The 22,833-nt window shown below is 45.7% G+C and overlaps 1 protein-coding gene and 1 pseudogene across 1 annotated transcript in view; one reads left to right on the top strand and one right to left on the bottom strand.

Annotated features, from left to right (window-relative positions):
• SCAMP1 (secretory carrier membrane protein 1) overlaps positions 1-22,833 on the top strand; it is a 608,538-nt gene that overhangs the window by 274,995 nt on the left and 310,710 nt on the right. The gene's annotated exons all lie outside the window — the stretch shown is intronic.
• LOC144819103 (uncharacterized) lies at positions 6,443-12,804 on the bottom strand (annotated as a pseudogene).

Genomic DNA, 22,833 nt, shown 5'->3' with positions numbered 1-22,833 from the left:
TTTGCAGCTAGCCGGTGTTAGCTGAAGGACAGCGCCATTTTGTGCTTATCCCGGGATCGGCGGACAGGTCTTGTTTCAAAGTAATTGAGCCAATTGTACCGTAGTTTTGAGCACAGCGGGGACGTCTGCGGGTGGGAGTACTGACTGTGTTGGGTTTTGGCGAGGTTTAGGTTTTTTTAGCGAGACAAAATCTGATTTGCCTGGGCAGCCGAGCGGAGCACTAGAAAGGTGCGTCCGCCATCTTGGCTGGCTTGGCCACATGCCTGCTGCCCTTCGGTCCTTAAATACCGTGTGTGTTTTAGGTCGGGCTACCTCTACCCTGTGGGACTCTGAAGAGTCCTTGCTTACTGCCACCTCCAAAGGTGCTTGCGTTGATCTCCTTCACTCCGTTTGGGATGGCAGCAACCTGGCCGAATTCACAATCCGTTCAGCCTTCGATACTGCGGATTCTATGGGCTGAGCCATGGCGAGTTCTGTTGCCTTAAGGCTTGGTTGCGAGATAGTATCTTCTCTGAAAATATCCGGGAACGTCTGGTTGATTTACCTTTTGATGCTCATGCTGAGTCGACGGTTCACCGGCTGCTGGCGGGCTTTCGTCCTCCCACTTAGGTCCTTTTAGGCCTGTTTTCTGTGTTACTTTTTCATTTCGCAACCCTTAAAATGGGCAGTGAGCCTTTAGATGCGCTCTGTGTTTAACATGTGCAGTGAGCCTTGCGTCTTCTTTTTTATGTGGTCAAGGGTGCTTACCCTTTTATTAGCATCACTTGGATGCGTTTTTTCTTTTCAGTTTGCTCTTGGCCTTCTGTAGCCGTGTTCCACAGGTTGCTGTGTCCTCTGCTTATGGTTTTCAGGCGGTGGCTCAGCTCGGTAATGTCATTACGGCCCGGAACTTAGTTCATGGGTTCGGTTCGTTGCTGCATTCTTTTGGCCTGTTTTTTTGCCCTAAGAGGTGTCTTCCCATTGTCCGAGGTATACATACTCCATGTGGGGTACTTGTACGCTATTATATAGCCTTGCTTATCTCACCTGGGCCTGGAGATCATGTGGGCTCCATGCGCCGATTGAAGGTCCGTTGTACGGTGTTCTATATTTTTCTTTGGTGCCATCTGCTTTCGCCATGGTCATCCACCTCTTTTGGAGGTTTCTTGGTCTCCTCTTCGCAAACGTCTCCTACCTGCTCTAAATGTGCTAGGTATAATCCGCCATTTACTTTGTCTACATACCGGTTGCTTTGGTTTCCTCTTCCTATGTCGCCACCTCTTGTTGTGGTTGCAGAGTTTGACCCAATATCTCCATGTGTGGGGGAGCCTTTCAAGGTGGTTCCAAGTTGTCCATAGGTTCCTCTTGGCTTCCACTTCCTGGAGTACTTTTCCAATTGTCATATGCTCCTTTTTTGATGTTCACGCTGTACGTGTCTTCTGGAGTGTTGGTCTTTGATTCTGAGACTCTTTCCACCATTCATTCTCTTGGTGTTTTTGCCCTCTCCTTTCGGATACACCTACTCTTGTATAGCTCGCCTGTGGGACAGTTCTTCTGATGGCAGAGGTCATTGATTACAGTCTGTGAGTCTATATTGTGGTTGTCCCTCCCTTTGGCTTCATGCTGCCCGGTAGTGCACTCTTCTGTTCCTGCATAAGCCACTTTAAGGTCTCTATTGATGTTTGCCGGAGGCATATTTTACCTGCTTCAGGTTGATGCTATTGCCCCTTTTTACCCTTTTGGGGTTGGGTGTGCGCTTGGCGTGCTTCTTGTCCTGCTGGCTATTTTCAATGCATTGTTCGGGTTCTGGCTTTGCCTTTGGGCTTTTGCCACCGGCAATTTCGACTTCCTTTTATACCCTAGTCTGTTAGGCGCTGGTTGCATCCTTTCAAGTTCATTCCAAACTTGGGTTAATGCAGTTTTCGTGCGCCATTTTTAGCGGAGAGTGGTCTTTTTCTCTCTCTCCCTCTTTCTCTCTCTTCTGGAGATCATACCATTGTACCCGTCATTTTTCATACTGGTATGGTGTGGTGCCATTCTGGCATGTTGTAGGATATCTTCTATCCTGTGACTTCTGCTCGTCGAGCTGCTAGGGTTGCTGGGGGGCTGTTTTGCCACAGTGTTCCCCCCTTTATCCGTAACCATGTTGCCGGATCACAAGCCTGGCGTTTTTCGGTTGTTGCGTCGCAGACCCGCCTCCCTTTTGGGGTATGGCTCTGGGATCTATTCTAAGTTAGGGAATCTGCGGCTAGATGTCTCTATCAGATGTATGAGCTACTTACCTTCGGTACCGATGTATTTGGTAGAGACGTTGTCTAGCCGCAGATTCCTTAGCGCCTACCCAGCCTCCCCGTTCTGCGAGTACCTTATCTGGTAGTGTTCTCCGCTGGCCTCTACAGTTGCCATTGGGTTATATCTTCAGGGGGTTCAGGTTGTTGCACTCCCCTGGGTGCTTCCATATACAGTCAACCTCTGCTGAGGGACTTCTTTTCTGTTACATCGTGTCTTTGATTGACGGGAAGGTTCATTTTCCTTTCCAGTCCCTTCAGTCTGCTCTCCTGCCTCGGGGTCCTGGTCCCCTCGTGGTCATCCTCTTTGAGGGTCGATTATGCTCCATTTTCCTACCTCTGTTTTTGGAGGGGAAAGGCCAGTTTTCTCTTTCTTTCCTATAGTGGACTGTTGTTATTTCTGTGTTCCGTTCTTAGTGCCATGTGGAACTGTGCTGTTCACTATCAGTCTTTCTGTCTGTTGTGTTCTTTCCTTGTTGCACTCAGGAAGGGGCCTTCGTTTGGCTTGCGGGGCTCTTTCTCGCAGCCTCCACTTATATGTGTAGGCAGAGTCTAGTATGTCTTTAAGATGGTGCCTTCCACCATCTTCCTTCATTATTCATGGAATTTTAATTCCTCGCACACTGTTCCCATACTTTCACAGTTTTTAGTTTGTGGCACCGCGTTGTACAGCAGAAAAGTTTCTCTGAAGAAAACTGACGTCAGCGCGTAGGGAGGGACTTGTATGACCTCGCTGACGTCACGTACGAGGACAACGTCAGAGCGGGGTTGTGTACAATGATTACAACCACGTAATTCTAAGTCAAAGGTGCATAACGTAGTGTGACTGATAGTTGTTATACATCTAAGAATTTCCTATAGGGACTTTCTTTAGAATAGCTCTACGAATGCACCACTTAGAATATAAACAACGCAAGATGGAGACCACGATAGGCACATCGGTATCATACTTAAAAAGCCAACTCACCTCAAGACAATGTCTAGTCCCCATATTGCTGCACAGTTGTAGCAACCACCGAGACTTTGACTTCACATAGGCTGGGCAGAAGAAAAGTATGTGCATTTCAGTTTCCTCTGCTTGGTCACAGCCTGGACAATCTAGAGTATGTGTGCACTGCCACTTATTGGTAAATGATCGAAGCGGAAGCACCCCGTGTCTAAATTGGAGAAAGAGCTTCTTCGCTAGAAGCGGTTGAATATAATCTAGCGCCGGTTCTAGCCTATATTGCTGTTTTACTTCCAAGAACCTAGAAGTTAGGCAATCAAGCTTTGTCCCCCGCCATAATTGGGCCAATTTAAATTCTCTGTAGGTCTTGGGAGTGCCTTTCTGGGAATCTTAGGATAGCAGAAGTCCACATGTTTACCCTCCCCAGAGCCTGGCAAGTGTTCTAATATAGCCTGGGGTGTTTCTCCGCACCTTGTAGCCTCATAACATCCTTCAGCTCTTCTTTGTATTGGGCTACTTTGGGGGTACCCCAAAGGCATCGCCAATATAGGAGAGGTCTGGAAGAGGCTACATCTGCTATAGGGCTAATCCCAAGATCCATCCTGAGGGGTGTTAATGGAGAGCTAGTGGGGAGACCCAACAATTGACTGAGAAATGAATTCTGTGTCAATGATAAAGCGGTAGATGAACAGTGGCCCAGAATTATGGGGCCACTTGTAGAAACCCCATACAAGCCCCACCCTTGCCTGTGTCTTGCAAATTTCTGCCAGAGGCCCTAACACTTTGTGCGTGCTGCTCTTGTATACCTTTATAATACCTCTTGTAGACTGGGTCAGTTTTAGACTAGCTTTCTTTATTTGTAGCCCCCATTCAATTTTTTCAGTTAGTGTAATCTCTAAATATTCAAAAATAGACCCCCCTCTCTAGTGCCCTTCCATCTAGTCGGAGATTTGAGCAGTTCGTAGTGTTCGCAGTTCGTAGTGTTCACATTGAAAACCATATACTTGTTTTTTTGTAAATTGTTCTCAAATCCCCAGCTTCTACAAAAAGTGCTAACTACATCAAGAACCCTTTGCATGCCCATAGGAGATTTGGAAAGTAAAAGCGTATCATCGACAAACAGAAGTGCAGGAATTTTGCGGTTCGCTAACGTAGGTGCATTAATATCTTTTCCAGCCAGCAAGGATTCTATTAGGCGTTTATAAAAAGGGGAAAGCCTGTCGGGCCAGGACACATCCTTGGCACACCCCTCTACGGGGAAGAAAGTTCACCATTTTTGCCATATCTTTTTCGTGCATAATTATCTTAGTGAAGACGTTCAACTGGTAGCAGAGATACTCTGGAACTCCCAGGTCCAGAAGTATACCCCACAGTTGATCCCTCTGGTCTAGATCGAAAGCGGATTTAAGATCCACAAATGTGAGGTAGAGGCTGCTACCCTCTAAGACTACTGTTTTCCAGTGGATGAGTTGTAATCTAAATGATCAATAGTAGAGATCTTGGCCCTAAACCTTGCTTGTAGAGGTGTTAATACGTTATTCTCTTCTATCCAACATAGTAAACGCCCCAAAGTACGTGTGCAAATATTTTTGGGCTAACGTCTAAAAGACTTATGGGGCGATAGTTGGTTGGGTTGAGCGGTGAACCTTTTTTAGGGCTTGCAAGCGAAGCAAAAAACGCTTTTGCAGGGGTCTTAAAAATGGACCTGGAAATTCCACACAGCTCGTGCATGTTATTTCCTAGGTCCATTTTGATTGGGTTTTGAGTGCGTGTTGTTTTTAAACAGAACACGCAACACGCAATAGACCATAGACGGTCGCATAGCTCCGCCCATGGCCTATTGGTGTCCGTTACGTGCACCAAAGTCCATATGTCTTCAATTATCGTGCCGACACAGGCGCGATAATTGAAGTCATATGCCTGCAGTGGCGCGCGCGCGCACCACTCACGTTTTTTTTTTTTTTTACTTGCTTTCAGTGCTGCTTGTTTGTTTTTCAAGCGATCGCGAAAGTGAAAGCGATCGCTTTCTCTGCCGTTTGGTTCTTCTTTCTTGTTTGGTGTTGGTGCCGGCAGCTAGCATGAATCATTGGAGATAGCAGGTGAGTGCTTGTTAAAGTCTGTAGTAAGAACCTAAAGTGGGGGGAAGGAGGGGCGACGCAGGTGAATGCACCTCTGCATCTTTGAAATTACTGCGCCAGTTAAAATGTGCTCTCCTCCGCATTTACCGCTTCAGAAAAAATACACCACCCTCCAAGGGAAGACGAACTATACCTGCAGCTGCCCTTTACTAGCTGTCCGCGCTACTCACCAGCCTGCTGGCTCCATGCAAGCTGCAAATGTCGCAAAGCCCTTGGCTGCCTTTCCACCAATAGGGGCCATGACCCTCAACACTAGCGGGGCGTGGGCGGGAGGTGGGGGGGCGACAAACCCAGTCGGGGGCAAAGAGATCAATTAAAAAAATGTATACCCACCTTTCGCTCCACGTTTCCTTCTTTTTATATTTATTTATCACAATTACGTGGCTGACATCTCGAACAGATAACGTTTTTTCCCTTCCGCTTTGGGGAAGTGGTGGTAGCTGTAAAATGATTACGTGTCTCCCTTGTCGGTTCTCACGCTAGCACCCATCGTTCACTTCAGTCTGTTTACCAGGAAAGGCTCAGTTATGGAGTGCCAGGCTGGAGAGAGGCCAGGGTGTGTGATAACACGCACTTTCCAAAGTCCGCGTTTTGTGTTTTTCTGACACACAGATTACTTCACATAATGCTGACTGACATCTCGGTTCCCTTAATTTACACCTGCTCTAATACCAAGGAACGCTGGAAAAAAATCCAGACTGTTAGTGTGCACTGTAGCTTGTCGATTATTTTATTACAAGCACAATTTCCCTTTTTTTCTGATGGACACTGTTTCTCTATCCCAAGGGGCGTGTACATCCCGATGTGCTGCAAAATAAGTTTGCATCCAAAACGGAATCTCAGCTGTGGTGCAAATTGTGCACTAAGGGGTTGTGTGCGTGCCTGGACGTGTGTACGCTTCTGAGTGCGTGCTTGCGCCCTTGTGTGTATCTGTGTGTGTGTGCATGCTTGTGTATGTTTGCCTGTGTATGTGAAAGCATCTGTGTGTGTGTGTTTGCCTGTACTTCTGCAACGGCGGCAGTCCTCTGCTTTTCAAATTCATCGTTCTCTCCGACAGGCTTGTTATTACTATGTTGTTGGTACCTTCGTGCTCAGCTCCGGGACTTGCAGCCGCTCCTGGAGGACGGGCCCGCCCTCATCTTCTCCGGAGGCTTGAAGTAGGAATGGGTGGGCGGGACAGGCTGCTCCACGTCCCGGTTTTCTGCCATCATTTTCAGCTTTGCCTCGATGGCTTTAATTTTTGCACTGACACTTAAATTAACTGCGTTGGTTTAGTACTGGATGAGGGCTCAAGGCTGATTGAAAGAATCTTCTCACTCTCGTATCTCTTAATTTGTGCATGTGCCCATCGCACTACCAACTTTTTGGAGAGTGCCAGCTTTCCATTCAAAAAATGTATTGCTTGTTGACCGTCCTGCTTTGTTTAAAAGCTTACAAAACAGTATCCTCGAGGTTTCCCATGTAATGGTCCAGACTTGTGGAACAGAAAGTAAAACTGTTTTACATTACCAAACTTTTAAAGGAGTTTCAGAAGGTGGTATTCAGTTATTTTGGGATCCAAATTGCCAATCCATAATCTATGGCCCTCTTGTAAAGAACCTTCTGAAAGAATTGATGCGTTCTCCAATGGCAATGATTTAGTCTCTTCCTCCGTCGAGTTATGGACCGTCCATGCATTCAGTCTGCCGTTCGTTGTCCTGCTTCTCCTTTTTTTTTTTGTTGTTTTTTTGTGGAGAGCAGATCTAATGCCCTTTCCAATGCTTGTCTTACATATGCCCAGCTTGCCCTCAATTCCATAATGCACCAGCGACAAAAGTGATCATCAGGCAGGGCACATTTAAAATCAATGATTTTCTTTTGCTCACAGTGAAAAAACGACCATAAACATCTCAGGTTTGCTTCAAATATCACCAGTATGTAAAAAGTACCATAAAGGTTAGCAGTAGAGCGTGAGGAAGGCAGGGGTTGGATGGGGAGTGCTGATCTCTGCTGTTCCAGTTATGTGACGACTAATCCTGGTGGAGTAGGATACCCTGTTAATGAGCTTTGATCTGCCGCTGTCTGTGCAACGCTACATCTGAGCACCCAGGAGGGACCAAAGGTGTTGGCACCTTTACTTGTGCAGCTTCAGTACAGCTAAGGTAAAACTGGCAACAAGTTTCATGAAACTAGTAATCCCAATTACACTTATTTTTTTTTACAAATAGTGCTTTACTTTCTATTTTATTGGGAGTGCACCGTACTTTTTAGGTGAAAATCTTTAAAGTGACGAGGGCTGACTGTGCTTTAAACACACTCTCAATGCACTCTCTGTAAGTGTGCCACTTTTCCCCGGGAGCAGGTTTGGTTAATTGCTGCTGTCACCATATAATGCCTGCCAACTGCTCTTTGCTCTGTATTTAATTGTGCTCCAATTGAATACGGTAATTAAGGGCCTGCAGTTAATTTCATCTGGGCCGGGCACGCGCCTCTCTGCAGGGGCAGTTCTATCTGATGGGAGCACAGCACAGCAGGGAGTCGAGGCACTCGGAAACTGACTGCGTAGGGTCAGCACGCAATTAAATATATACTAATCAAAATGAAATGGTCAAAGGGCAGCAGCGCGGAATTTGCTGACACTTTCCCTACCCTCCACGTCAACCCGTAAGTTCATTGATGAACCCTCTGCATGTATCCTTCTCTTATCAAACTGACCAGTTCTTTTCATCAATCCTGTCGTGTTCCAAGGCTCTTTTATTTCTATGATTACACTGCTTTACTCCGATCCAAAACCACCCCCTTCTTCGAGCATGATTTGCAGTCATCTCACTTTTCACCCATTCCGTGTTCAAACTTTACATTCCTTCTGCCCTAACCGCTCCATCCACAGGACGTTATACCCTCATGGCAAACACGCAGCCTTGGCCCCACCCTGCTTCTCAACCCAAAGTATACATTGTTATCTGTGTTGACTGCTACCATACAACCTGTGGGGCTGAAGAATGAGGTAGTGGTGACCGACCTTCAAAAATCAGCATCCAGTGGTTCTCGAAAATGTGGCTATTCCTCCATGGCAGTGGCGGCTGGTGACTCTCGAAAATAGTGGGGCGTTTATAGGGTACCTTCTCCTGCTGCTACCTTAACATTGTTTATTTATTTTTGCAGTTTTTACATAATGCGAACTCGCCCAACAGTATTGGAGCGCTTTGCATGAGCACCATTACATAAAACACACCACAAGAAGTTATATAATAATAATATTAATAATAATAAATAAACATAATAAATAAACATTCAACTTACCTCAGCAGTTGACCTTCTTTGCACGCGTGCGGGCCAACTCTGAAATCCACCCGCATCACGCGCTGAATAGAATAGCGGAGCAATGCATGCCGGGCGGGTAAAGTGAAACTAAACACCATGCATCCCAGCCAATGATAGCACTGCTTTCATGGTGTTTATAATAGTAAACAGCATAGTGAAGTGCGAGGATTGGCTGGGCGCAACCACAGTGCTCCATCTGAGAACGATGGAGCTGTGTATTTGCTTCCCCACCTCCCTGACAGCTATGACTGGGGAAGCCTGAACTGTACATGTCGGGCAGGCCATAAGCAAAATACCAGTCACCCTGACATGCGCAGTTCAGTTAGGAAACACTAACTGCCGGGTTTCAGTACACAACACCTACTAGTAAAACGATCATTGGCATCGCCAATAGGTCTCGTTTTTATCTATCTCCCTCACTTACTTTTTTGTATTTGTTCACCCCCTCTGTGTTTTCCCATTGTTCTCTTGTAATTTAAAAAAATTGTAATGTATGTTTCCTTCCCTGTACATGCCAGCCCACCTACCACGCCTCTCTGTCATGGCATCCCTTAACAGTGACATCCCCTTTTGTGTGCAATTCTCTGTCCGCTCAATCCTCATCTGATGGTGCTCTGGTTTAATGCTTTGTTCTGTCGGAAAGCAAAAGAGAATGAATTAAACAAACGTCGGGACATTACGATACATAACAGGAACTGGAATATGGCCAGATACTGTATAACTTACCACTGTAGGTGGTAGATGTCAATGGAAGTCCTTAATTTGATATGGCGGTCAATACCGTCAGTGCGAAGTATAACCAGGAAAATGCCTAACAGAAAAAATATATACCCCTTAGTTTAATTCCATTCCAATCATTGATCTAAGTCTTACTATCAGTCAATTAGGGAGTATCATACCCCGCAAGTTCAATGCGCTCAATCGCTTCTATCCCGTACGTCTGTATCAATCAGGGATTGTTTGTGTGGCGCGGCAAATACGTCATCACGGTTATAACGTGATGCGTGTGGTACGTACACAGCCATCGCGAGGAGAGCCGACCGCTCAATCCTCATCTGATGGTGCTCTGGTTTAATGCTTTGTTCTGTGCGAATTAACTAACGCGGGTACAGAATTGTACCTAGTGTAACGATGGACATATCACGAAAACCCATGAAAAGACAAATTAAAAATAGCATATTGCACAAATGTAAAACATTCATTGTACACAAAAGCAATTTGCGAGGGCGATATAATAAAATACAATTACAATTGGTAATTTCAGATGCATAAGAATTACAGAACGACAACATTCCCAAAAGCATTCTTGTAACAAAGTGCCCATCCGCATTTGACAAGTAAAGTACAGACGTCACATGACGCATATGATAACAGGAGTTACAGCTAAAATTATGGTCTACAGCATGTGATGTTAGATGTATTTATGTAATGAGAGTGGTACAAATCCTCTCCATTCATCAGCGGAATTTAAACCCTCATTAATTGAATTGATCTTATCAATCCAGTGACATTCCCGGCGTTGTAATATTTGGGCAATGTCACCGCCTCTCTCAGGTAATTTTGCAATATCCAAAACTTGCCATTTCATCTCATCTGCTGAATGGTTCTTCTCTTTGAAATGAGCCACGAGAGGTGCAGTCATAACTGATTTTCTAATGCGGCTACGATGTTGCCCTATCCTAGCCTTCACCGGTTGCTGAGTCTGTCCGATGTAAGGTAAATCACATGGACACCAAATGCAATACACGACATTGCGTGTATTGCAGTTGGAGAAAAATTCAAGTGTCTGTTCAAAGTTGCCATGTTTAAATGTATTTGTTTTTACTGTAAGTGGACAGATCACACAATTGCCACAAGGATAATGGCCAAGAATGGGGGGAAGATTCCAAGTGGATTCTAACGTATCAATTTTCTTTCTAGTACTTTCAGTAGATGACCTAACCAAATGATCTTTCAAGTTCTTTGCTCTTTTGTAAGCAAATAGGGGGACTTCAATTTGTGGGTCAATACTTTTAATAATGGGCCAATTTTTTATGATTGAATTTCGGATCTTGTTGGTATGGACCCCCGAAGGTAGTAACACATACCATTTTTTGCATTTCCTTCTTAGGTCTGGTAACAAGTAATTCCTCCCGTGGGCAATACCAGGCACGTTTCAACGATCTTTTCACTATTTTGTTCGGATAGCCTCTCTTCAATAATTAGTTTTTTAATACTTCTGACTCTTTCAGGTAATCTTCTCGTCGCGCACAATTGCGACGGATTCTCAAAAATTGTCCAAAGGGCAATCCGTCCCTCAGTGCTCTTGGATGTTGACTCTTATATGACAGTAGTGTATTTTTCTTGGTAGGTTTTCTGTGGAGAGATGTAAAAAGTCTGTCATCTTCGTTCTGGATATTTAAGTCCAAAAACGGAATAGTCTCTTTATGTAACGTAGATGTGAAAGTAAGATGGTTTTGGACACAATTGAGATATGTGACAAATCTAGTGAAGTCATCTTCATTGCCTCTCCAAATGAGAAAAATATCATCTAAATACCTATACCAGCATTTAATGCTGGCATAGTACGGATTCTGGTCATCAAGACATAGCCATTTTCCACATGATTCATGTAGATGTTTGCCAGATTTGGGGCAAAAATGGCTATGTCTTGAGTGACCAGAATCCGTACTATGCGAGCATTAAATGGTCCTGCTTCGTTGACTAAAGGAACCTGAGGGGGAGGCTTGCCCTTAATTGGGCATGGTGTAAGTCTCTGGGCCCCAACCTTCCCCTGGAACTGCATTCATTAGCCAGGTTTGGATTGCAAAGTAAAGTAGGAGTGAAATCTGTCGGGCTACCCGCAGGGACCAACTCCTTATCTCTTATCTACTTTCCATAACCACCCTTTTGCGCTGGCCCGTCCAGATACACTAGTCTCATTCCAGACTCGGGATTATCACTGGAACTTTTGTGGGAAGGCCTGATGGACATTAGTCAGTCTACCGAGTCTAGAGGGCTGAATCTATTGGCGACTGGGAGGTTGTATATAAGTAATTTGGGATGGTCCAGGACTATTTGAGGCATGGGCCCGCTCTCATCTCTCGTTCCCCAATCCACCCACGTTGCGCGACATAAGCCTTGGAGGGAAGAAATATCCCAGGGGGAGAGAAGTGATACCCCCAGCCTCCATCTGATAACCCCAATCTAGAATGTATTGGACAGCCCGTGTATCCCTAAAGTTGATCACTGTACAGTCCCCGGCTACATCCTTTGGTCTCCACCACAGCCAGCTTACCCTGCGTGTAAACATGATTGTATTTGTCTTTCTAGGGGCAATGCCTATATGTGGTTAACCAGTAAATGCATTTGTTTTTGAGGTCAGAATGAGATTCCCCATACCCCCTTTCCAGCTCGGGTACTCCTGATAACACAATAACATGAGAGTAGAGGCCGGGGGTAGATTGATATATGGAAGTGCAGACTGTGTTTCCCTGGATTTTGTGAGTGGTGCAATCTTTGCACGGGCCTTTTGAGTTATGCCGGCTTGCTGTAAATTTAGATGAACCTGTTATACGCAGAGGAAACCTAATAGCAGGTTCGGGGGTGGGCATCGAAGGGAGCCTCTGCGGGGGTTTAACTGGATCCAGGCTCTGTGGTGGGGCGATCTTAGACAGGGAGCTGCTTCCCCATAGTTAGTTATGTTGGGCCTAACAGGGACGGGCTGTGTTTCTGATGCTGATAGCGCTACCTTGTTTGGGAACGAGGCCAGCTGTTTAACCAGGGATTCAGTTGCCTCAGCCACCTTAAGAGTCGAGTCTACCTTTCCGACCCAGTGGTCCACCAATGACGATAGTTTGTCAATTCGATCTGTTAAAACATCAAGTTCATCTTTTACAACAGATCTAAAATGCGCTTTAAGGTCCATCACCAACTTTGACACCCAGAATGGTTGCTCTGGGGTCATCTGTAGCAAGTCCCCGGTTCCTGATTCCCCCAAAATTCTGTTTGCTAATATATCAGTTGCTTGTTTATTCCGCTTGGCTCCCATATTTGTACTAGATTTGTGTTTCCCTCCTTTCTTCTTTCCACCGTTCCCAGAAAGGGTCTTGGGCACATGTCCCGCTATTGTCTGTGCGCGTGTCCTTGGGGGCTCTGCATCTGAGGCCATAGTTTGTGTTAAGGATGGGGGCGGGAGCCAGAGTCCGAAGTGGTAGGAGTTGGAGCTATGATCAGTGTTAGTGAGAGGCGCCTCTCTGTACGCTCGATTTCTGTGGAAACAGCTCCAATTGCCGTCTGCAACTTTTTATCAATTGCAGTGGGTTGTGAGGAAGTAATAGTTTGCCGGGTAGTGGAGTCTTTCCAAACAGGGGTACGTTTGCTCATAACTGCTTGTGAGGTGTGCCTTAGCAATACAATAGATCCTTAATAGTCTTGGCAGGAAAACAGGCACAGATCGGTTATAAGGGCACTAACATTGGGTTCAGTGACCGGTTACTTGGTGTTCCAACAGGCCGTCATCCGTGTTCAGAACCAAGGTGGGTGGCCCAGCCCAGTCTCTTCTGGTCTAAGACAGGCGTAGATGGGTCCGCCGTGACCCAGGCACACCTGCGCTCGTTCTGCGCTGTGGGAGTGCAGCGGCCCTTTTGTGCGCCTACAGGCGCAAACAAGATCATGACAGGTCCTCCTGCCGCGAGTGATGCTGTGCATTATAGTTCCTGGCTCCCTGGGCAGACCTTTTCATATAGTGCGCACTTGTGGTCTTCGCCCAGTGCACCGTAATGCCAAAAAACTTGCGTGGTATCCCCTGGGAGGACCGAACAAGGTTTATTTTGCTAGCCACTGCCTGTTACGGTGCATTTCTCCTCAGTGGTGTGAATCTCTGCGTTTACACAGCGGTTGCCGCATCTCTCCCTTCTGAACATCTGTTTCTATTTGTGGCCTCCTGCGCCCTCTCGTGGTCCGAGATATCAACTCAACTTCAATCCGACCTGCTATGCTGGATAGTCCTCAGTGAGTCACTCATTTTCCACTCACTGTGCCGCAGACACCAGCAGGATCACCGCTGCAAGGCCCAGACACGCCCCAAGGCCCAGACACGCCCCAAGGCAGACTTCCCGGTTGCCGGCCCAGCACAGCGATAATCACTTTCACTATTCACATGTAGCCTCAGGCTGCTTTCGTGTTTCTCTTAGCGGGGTGTTCAATCAGGAACGCCACAGCTATCTGGCAAACGGGACCCCTAGGAGAGCCCCACACCTCACTGCAGGCCTTGCGGTGATGGCGGTGCACATGTCTTCGCTGCGGGCCAGCATGGCTTCCGCTCCACGTTCCCGTGCCAAAGGATGGTGCTCGTCTCTCTGCCTCTGCCCACGAAAGACACCGGTCTCAGCACTTCCCGTGTCTCGGAAAACAGATTAGGTAGGAGCTTGAATACAGCGAAAATTAGAAGAACTAGAATATCAACAGACTACAGCGAGAATGAGAACCGGAACATCAACAGACATACCAGCAGGCGCCAGCTTCATTTACGCTCTCGCATCTAGCTGAGAGACCTCTGGAAGCGTGAATATACTAGTGCAGGCTGTGCCTCTGGAACAAGTTCAGGAGATTGTGTACTTGGGTTCGTGGGGGCCAGTTTAACGCATAAGATGAGTTGGACCACACTCATTAGCAAGAGCACACTGAAACTCCAGCAAGAATCTGGTGCCATGATCAAAAAGGGCTAGAAAACCCAGGCATGTTTGCCTTCTCCAGCAGTGGAAATCTGCAACTTAAAAGCAAATAGCTCAGTAATGTATAGAGCAGAGCTTTGGAGTCACGTAAAGGTTAATGATCTCTGCAAAATAGGAAATAAATTTGTTAGGAGTCTTCCTAACCTCCCACAGAGGCCTCTCCATCTTCCCTGAATCATAGATATCTGCATCTATCCGATTAATTGTAGTGCTATGCTCCATCCATTATGTACTGGTGTAGTGTCTGGATAACAGATGAGTTGGAATCCTTTAGAGCTTCGATAATGGTGCTTCTAGGGTCTCCAGGTTGGGAGAAGATCCCCTGGTTTATTTACATCAAATACATGTTCTTTGAGATTGGTTTGCCCTCTCTTTGGGACACCCCGGACGCAGCTAAGCTAGTTCCTCACTCGTTGGCCAATGGTTTAAAGGAACATCTGTGGTTGAGAGAATTGAAGTGTGTAAAGGCTGCATGTCTGACAGACTTGTTTCTAGATCTCATGATCATCTCTGCATATGAACTGTCTCTTGACACACTTCCATGATGTGCACCATTGCAACTTTATTTAAAATGGAGGTATGAGGTCTAGCATGTGAATAGTTTTTGTGCTAATCGGGGCGAGAAATATTGAAGCTCCAGCAAGTACCCTTCATGTACCTTAGCTGACTTAACTCTACATTATTTTGCCTTTTTCTGACCTGCTTATGCCCGTCTCCGTAAAGAAAATGGTTAAAGCCTGTGTGTGAGATCCTGGGTTTCCGTCAATATGCGCTTTCATTTTGTATTTTACAATCTGACCCGAGAGACGTGATTGTCATTGCGATGACAACATTTAAAAAAATATATATCTTTTTATTGAATTTTCATATAAGGTTTAATATGTTACAACGAAATTTGATAGACCAGAACACTACAGCATTCATCATCCATGTGTAGTTCATACATTTTTAACAGAGACCTTGCATTGTTACATAGTGAATAACAGGTGTGAGAGGACATATACCATCAGTATCACTTATGATGGGGGGTTAGCACTCATATAATCAGTAAAATACTTCCAGAAGTCTTTAGGGCGGGAACGGGCCGGTAGTTCTTCTTCGTATGTATGCAAAGTATCACGAAAATTAGTCATGTCTCCCATCCATTGCTTAATACTTGGTGCGATTCTACTTTCCCAGTGTATAGATACTCTACGCTTAGCCAATAGTAGTGCTACTGCACACAATTTACGCTTTCCAGCTCGTGCATTTATATTTAGTCCTAATAAACAGGTTCTTATGGTACAGTTAAGTTGAATCCCTGCCATTTCTGCTATCAGTACAATCACCTCTTCCCAGTAATCATGTATCTTCGGACAACTCCAGGCTAGGTGAATGAAGTCCGCTATATCCGTCCCACAACGTTTGCATCTTGACTCCTGTCTGAGCCCGCATCTAAATAGTTTTGCAGGTGAGTAGTAAGCTTGGTGCAGATATTTAAAATGCAATATCCTTAAATTCCCGTTGGGTGTCAACATTTGAGTCAACGCACACGTAGTTTGCCATTCCATTTCTGTCAGGGGCGCATCTAGTACTACATTCCATTTGCTCATGGCTTTTGCAGTGTCATAGGGGATTTCAGCCTGTGCTACAGTGTAGGGTCTGGAAACCAAATGTGTGGTGTTTGAGGATGTCAGTATAAGTTGTAGCGTGTCTAATTGTTGAGGTTCAGCAGGATATTCAGAATATAATTTTTTGATCGCTTCTCGGTGACTATAGTAGGTGAATTGGAACAGTAGTGTCTGATTCTTGACATAGGACAAATCTTGCAAGGACTTGTATACTCCTTCCTTGTATAAGTCCCCAAATGTGTGTATTCCAACCTGATGATGCAGGTCCATGCCTACCTTTTCCCTGGTAACAGAAAGCTCCGGGTGATCATGTAATGGGAGTGCAGGGGCATAAATGGGTAGCTTATGCGCCAATTGTCCTAGTTTTCGCCAAGCTTTATTTGTTTTATCAATGGTGTTGATATCTTGAGCGTGCAGTGGCGACCTCCTATGTGTTATAATGGCTGTTAGTGGCGTCGGCTTACCATCTCCCTCCTCTACAGCTGTATGTGTCAAATATGGTATCGTATGGTACCAGTAAGCTGCATACTGTGCCTGAGCACACAGGTAGTACAAAAAGAAATCAGGTACACAGAAGCCACCTTTGGAGTAGGGTAGTGTCAATGTTTGAAGTCCAATTCATGCCTGTTTGCCTGCCCATATCAATTTAAGTGTTAGTGAGGTGATACGGTTAAACACTTCTTTAGGGGGTGGGATTGGAATGTTGTTAAACAAATATAGTAATTTAGGCAGTATGTTCATTTTAACAATCGCTATCCGATCTGCAAGAGTGAGTGGTAGCTGTATCCATCGGTTAACTTTGTCATCTAGGGCGGAGAGGACTCTTCCATAGTTGGTCCGAATGACTAACTCAGGATCTCTATGATACCAAACACCTAGTTATCTGATTGGGTCCGAGTGCCATTCTAATGGAAAATCAATAGTGCTATCAGTTAGTGTGATAATAGATTATTTTGTCCAATTGATTTGAAGCCCGGAGTGCCTTCCAAATGTAATGTATTCCCTCAGGAGTGGGGCCAAATGTTGTTCAGGGTCACGTACATAAAGGAGCATATCGTCCGCGTACAGTGATATGTGTAAAGGCCGCGATGGAAACTGTAAAGCAGAGATGTGATGTAGTTGCCGAACTTTACATGCTAGGGGCTCCAGGGCTAATGCAAATAACAGAGGGGATAAGGGGCAACCCTGCCTCGTTCCGCGGGCTATTTGTATCACCTCAGAAACCTATCCATTTACCCGAACCCTGGCCACCGGTTCCGTGTATATTAGTTTCACCCACTGTGTAAACATCGGCGGGAAGCCCATTCTTTGTAATACTGTGATAAGGTACGGCCACTCAATAGAGTCAAAAGCTTTGGCTGCATCTAGCATGACCGCCACTGCTTTGGTGTTGGGTGTCAGATAGTGAGACAAAGCAAACAATGTCCTGGTGTTGTGTGTGGTAGCTCTGGATGGTATAAAACCAGACTGGTCTGGAAGGACCTGGTTGGTCATGAGAGGCTGCAGTCTAGCGGCAAGTAGCTTGGCCAATATTTTAGAGTCAACGTTTATTAATGATAAAGGTCTGTAGGAGTCACATAACTCCGGGTCCTTTTCAGGTGTCAGGAGGGCTATAATTACTGCTTCTCGTAGCGACGGTGGGAGTATATTCTGTTCAAAGGCATTGCCGTACATTGCAACTAAATAAGGGGCGAGCATTTTCACATATGTTTTGTAAAACTCACAGGTAAACCCGTCCGGTCCAAGGGCTTTTCCGTTGGGTAATGATTCGATTATCTCCGTAACCTCTTCTATTGTGATTGGTAAAGATAGGTATTTCCTCTGTGTGTCTGAGAGCCATGCAATGGCCACATTTTCTAGGTATTCAAGTACTTCTTCCGGGGGTGCTGTTGGGCGCGCTGCGTATAACCCGCCATAAGTTTTTATAAACCCTCTCAATATACCTTCCGTGTTAGTGGATAAAGATCCATTTACCCCTCGTATCTGCAATATCGATTGGGAGCTGCGTCCTTCACATATTTTGGACGCTAAGATTCTTCCTGGCCTGCCCCCTCTCCAAATTTCCTAGCAGCAGGGCGTTTATGAACATATTTAAGCTCGTCTTCTGCAAAAGCTTGATGTTCTGACCGTACCTGTCTTAGCTCCCCTAATAGCGTAGGGTCCTGTGTGTTCTCGTATTGAGTCTCAAGTGTTTGTCGATTCTCACATCGTGTGAGCTGTCCTCTAATATCTCGTAATATCCCCACTGTGGTGCTGATACATACCCCTCTCAGAGTGGTTTTAAAAGCTTCCCATAAAATGCATGGATCTTCCGTGGATGGCTCATTTAATTGAAAATATTCCCTCATTGCCTTAGCTATCGTGTCTGCATATATCGCATCCGTCAGTGCTCTGGCGTTAAATTTCCAGCTATATGGAGGTGGGGAGTATTGTGGTATCTGAAGGGATAGAATAATAGGATTGTGTTCAGAAAGTGTTTTCGGCATATGCCTAACATCCGTAGTCCATAGTAGTGTGTTTCCCGATCCCAGCCAGTAGTCGATTCTAGACCAACTGCCGTATGCCACGTTCGTGTGTGTTGCTACTTTAGTCTCGTGTTGTCTCGCCCTCCATATATCGCGCAACTGTAATGTGTCCATTATGTCTAGGACCTTCGCTCTAGCTTTTTTGTGGGGCTCAGAGCTGTTTCCAGATATGTCAAGGTTATCATTCAATGCCAAGTTCAGGTCCCCTCCCCATATCAATGTGTTGTCCTGCATATCTTGTAGATGTTGCCAAATTTCCTGATAATACATATGGGCCCAACATTGATGCACCAGAGTACTAACTAGTGTTACCCGCTGACCTCTCAGAATACCTGTGATAATTACATATCTCCCTTGACTGTCCTTTACCGCACTTTCCATTTTAAAATTGGTGCCTTATCTCACTAGTATCATGACTCCTCTAGAATAGGAATAGGAAGAGTATGTGGAAGTGTGCGTCAATTCCGCCCATCGGTGACCTATGTGTGTATGTGTGTATGTGTGTTAGGGGCAATGTGCGTTTCCTGCAATAGTGCTATGTCAATTTTCCATCTATCCAGACACGCAAACACTTGCCGAATTTATTTGGGGTTTGTGAATCCCCGAATGTTCCATGTGATGAGATTTAAGTGTAACCGACCCTCTCCTGTGTCAGATTTAGCCATTATAGTGATCTGGTTAAGGAGTCATCATTTGCATATCGACCTTGTCCTTTCGTGTGGTAGTGGCTACAGTTCTCTAGTATAATAGTCATATGATATAAATCACATGCTCCGGTCTGTGAACTTGAACGAAACCCCAACTGTCCCTCCTCCCGCCCACTTCAGTACCCCAAACCTGCCGAAGCCATACCCTTAATTTAACTCCCCTACATCCCATCAACTGTATGGGGAACACCCATGTGGAGGTCCGCCGAGGGTACACTACACCACCCAACTGAATGGATGGGGGCAGACCATAATTATTGATACAGACAACGCCATTCAAAACATTGTCTTTACACCTCAATAGTATAGACATCCCAATAGGAATCAGTTCAGCTTTCCATCCTGTCTTGACCCCATACACCTCCAAGTACATTTCTGTCTGGCAAGGGACCCTCTCAACATAATGACCACAAAAGATCGCCTACTACATAATACCTCAATGCACAGCAGTGCATCACCTTAGTGAAGTTAGTATATATGTATAGTTCTGGCAATATTCTCATGGCTGCAAAAACCCAAAACATATAATCCATGCGTTTGTCAGCAGTGCGTGTCTCATCAGTTCCTGCTTGAGCCTGCCATACATGTTACTTCCTTCTATATGTAAGACAGATCAGTTTCCAAGGCCTCAACACATTGCGGCTATATTTTACATTTCAGTCGGTGTGTTCAGGTGGAGTACATGAATGCGTTCAGTTCTACAGTTATAGAGAAATCTCTAAGCTTTGGCATAGACTCATTTAAAGTGCCGCAGTTCACCCATAGTCTCTGGATGGGTATGCTAGTTCCATTAGGACACAGTGGGTTTGCAACGCATTTCCAAATTCCCATTTCTCTGGGTTTCCCCAACATATTGCATCTTCTACATCTTTCAAGTCGTAGTCTATGCTGTTCAGCTTTTAGTCAAACTTCGATACACAACCACTTACCATCACGAGTGTGGTTAGTCCCTATCCACGTATTCTTACCCAGAACAGGCACAAGGGGCATTCCTGCCGTTCTTAGCACTTCATTCAATCCTCTTGTCATACTGTATCGTTTCATGATGGGTTATCTACTCCGAATCTTGCTGTGGATCTTTTTGTTTCTGCTCCTTACGTTTAGTTGTGATCCTTTTGAAGAATTCTTGGGCAGCTTTAGGGGTAGTGAGGAGCGTTGATTTACCTTCCCATGTGACCTTCAGTCGTGCTGGGTATAACATAGCATAATCCACCTGTAGGTCTCGTAGTTTTGCCTTAGCCGCAGGAAACTCCCTACGTTCTTGTTGCACCGCAATAGTATAATCAGGGTAGAATTCCAGCCTATTCCCCTGGTGCGTCACTTTTCCTTTTTCCCGTGCCATCCGCAGTTTGTTGTCTCGATCTCGGTAATTGAATGCTTGAGCCACTATGGGCCGTGGCGGAGCTCCTGGCGGTGGTTTGGGCGTGAGCGATCGATGCGCTCTTTCAACTATGAAAACGGAGGATAGATGTTCCCCCCCCAAATACTTCTCGGCACAGATCTTCGACATACGTCTCCATACGTCCCATGTTTGTTGTCTCCGGGACCCCTGCGATACGCACGTTGTTTCGCCGTGATCTTGCCTCCAACTCCTCCGCCTTTGCTTTGATCACATCCAGGACCTTCTCCATACCTTCACATTTACCTGCCGTGACATGTACCTCATCTTCCACTGCCACAATTCGATTTTCGGCCGTGCCAAGTCTTTCCCCCGGTTTGTCCAATTTTGCCGCCATATTATCCACTCTGCAGGTCAGGTGGTCAAGCTTACCATTAATATCTTGTCGGTTGGTCTGTATTGCCTTCAGGACAGCCGGCATATTAGGTTCTGCTGCCACATCCGTCTCAGCTTCCGTGTCCGGGAGTGAGCCATTGGTCCACGCGTCGTTCTCCGGGCTTCAAAGTTTAATTTCGGCTGTTGTTTGTCAGCTTTACCCATTGTGTCGTCTCCTGGTACACTCCGCTTTAGCTTGCAGTACACAAGCGGCACGCACACGTCACTCTGAGCTAGCAGTATATCGTTGCTCTGGAAAAGGGTTTGTGTTGGTCTCAACTTTCACCTCAGGGGTTACGGTGTCTACAGCACGTCTTTACATATACAGCACGCTTTAGTCTCTTATTGGTTGGTGCTAGCACATTCAAATCGCTAAGTAGTAGTTTATCTCCCTGCAGAGTCCAGACACTGGTGTTTTGGATCCTTGCCTGCAGGTTTTGGTGAGGCCTGGGTAGTAGTGCTAGTGTGGAACATGCATCAAATCCTGCCGCTCCCCATTTGCACCCCTTTCCTGTTTATTGAGCAGGTGCGCCTCTCTTCTTACGCAGTGGGTATGTTTTAGTATTTCTGGCAGTGTAATTTGTGACTGCCCTGCAGCAATTTCGGCGTGTTTGCTGAAGTGCAGCTCAAACTCTTTCTGCGCTTTGGCCGTCGATATCAATGATATAAATGCTCACAAAATGGCCGATAGTATCGCACTCATTGCTCGTTATGGCCGATCACTTAACGTGTTTACCTCAGTTGCTGTTATTTAATGGAGCAATCATTTGGCAATATAGCGCATATCGTGGGCTTGAGAGCTTAATGACGCACTTATTTGACCCTCACCAGTTCTATCGTTATATCAATTGAATATCCGCGCCATTACTGTGTTGTCTAGTCATCCGCAGGATGCACATCACACATTGCCAAAGACCCATTATGCCATAATAGACCTGCTGCTACGTTTTACAGCCTCAGGGATTGTGCACATATGGTTCTGTCCAGCGCTCCGGGGCTATGCACACGCAGCTGGTGCTTCGGAGTATCCGTGTGTCATCATGCACTTATTTCCGTTTCATCAGAAGAGTCGGATTTCGTCTTACAATGGGCACCGCCATTTTAAACTTTTCAGTGCGGTCATGCATTAAACTGGCAGTAAACACAGCTGTGGAGTAACGCTATTGCACAAGCTCGTAGCTGTGTTTTGTTTGTTCTAATTACACACCTTTTCTCCGTGAATTGTCTCCTTCCCCTGCGCCGTGTCCTCTGACATACGTTGTCGTCTCAGATACTCTGCTTTCTCGTGGCCACCATGTCGCGCCTCCATCGCCCCGCAGTTAGACCAGCATTATCTCCGCAGTGTGCACTTTAAAAGTTCAGTCATGGTGCTCCGCTGCTGCTCCACATATTCCCATGGCCTTTAATTCCTTTTTTTGTGGCAATCGGCGTCCGTTTTTATAGTTTTACCACTTTGGAACAGGGTCTGCCCGGCGGAGCTGACTTTTCAGGCAGCCATCCCGCTGTGCGCCCTCTAGCGCCTCCCGCGATGACAACATTTTTGCCTGCCGCTTGGCTTATCCGTAACCTGTTGCTGAACGTTGATATATTTTTGATAGGAGCGGTTAGTTGATATGCATTTTAATCAATATTTTTATTGCATTTGCACTTTATTGTTTTCTCTTTTATCTTATTTAAGATTTTATGAATGTTTTCTGGTGCTATTTTATCAGTATTCTTAATATCTATAGATAATTGTATGTTCGAGGCATATGGGCTGCAGATCGTACATTTATGAATAGATCGCCATCTGGTGTTGGGCTCGGATGATTGCACTTGTTTTTCTCTTGGAGAAGTCTTTGTAGTCACG

The sequence above is a fragment of the Lissotriton helveticus genome, chromosome 2_1 (assembly GCF_964261635.1).
Source record: "Lissotriton helveticus chromosome 2_1, aLisHel1.1, whole genome shotgun sequence".
Classification (NCBI taxonomy): domain Eukaryota; kingdom Metazoa; phylum Chordata; class Amphibia; order Caudata; family Salamandridae; genus Lissotriton; species Lissotriton helveticus.
The sequence above is the reverse complement of the archived record's forward strand: the minus strand, read 5'-3'. Positions and strand labels throughout refer to the sequence as shown.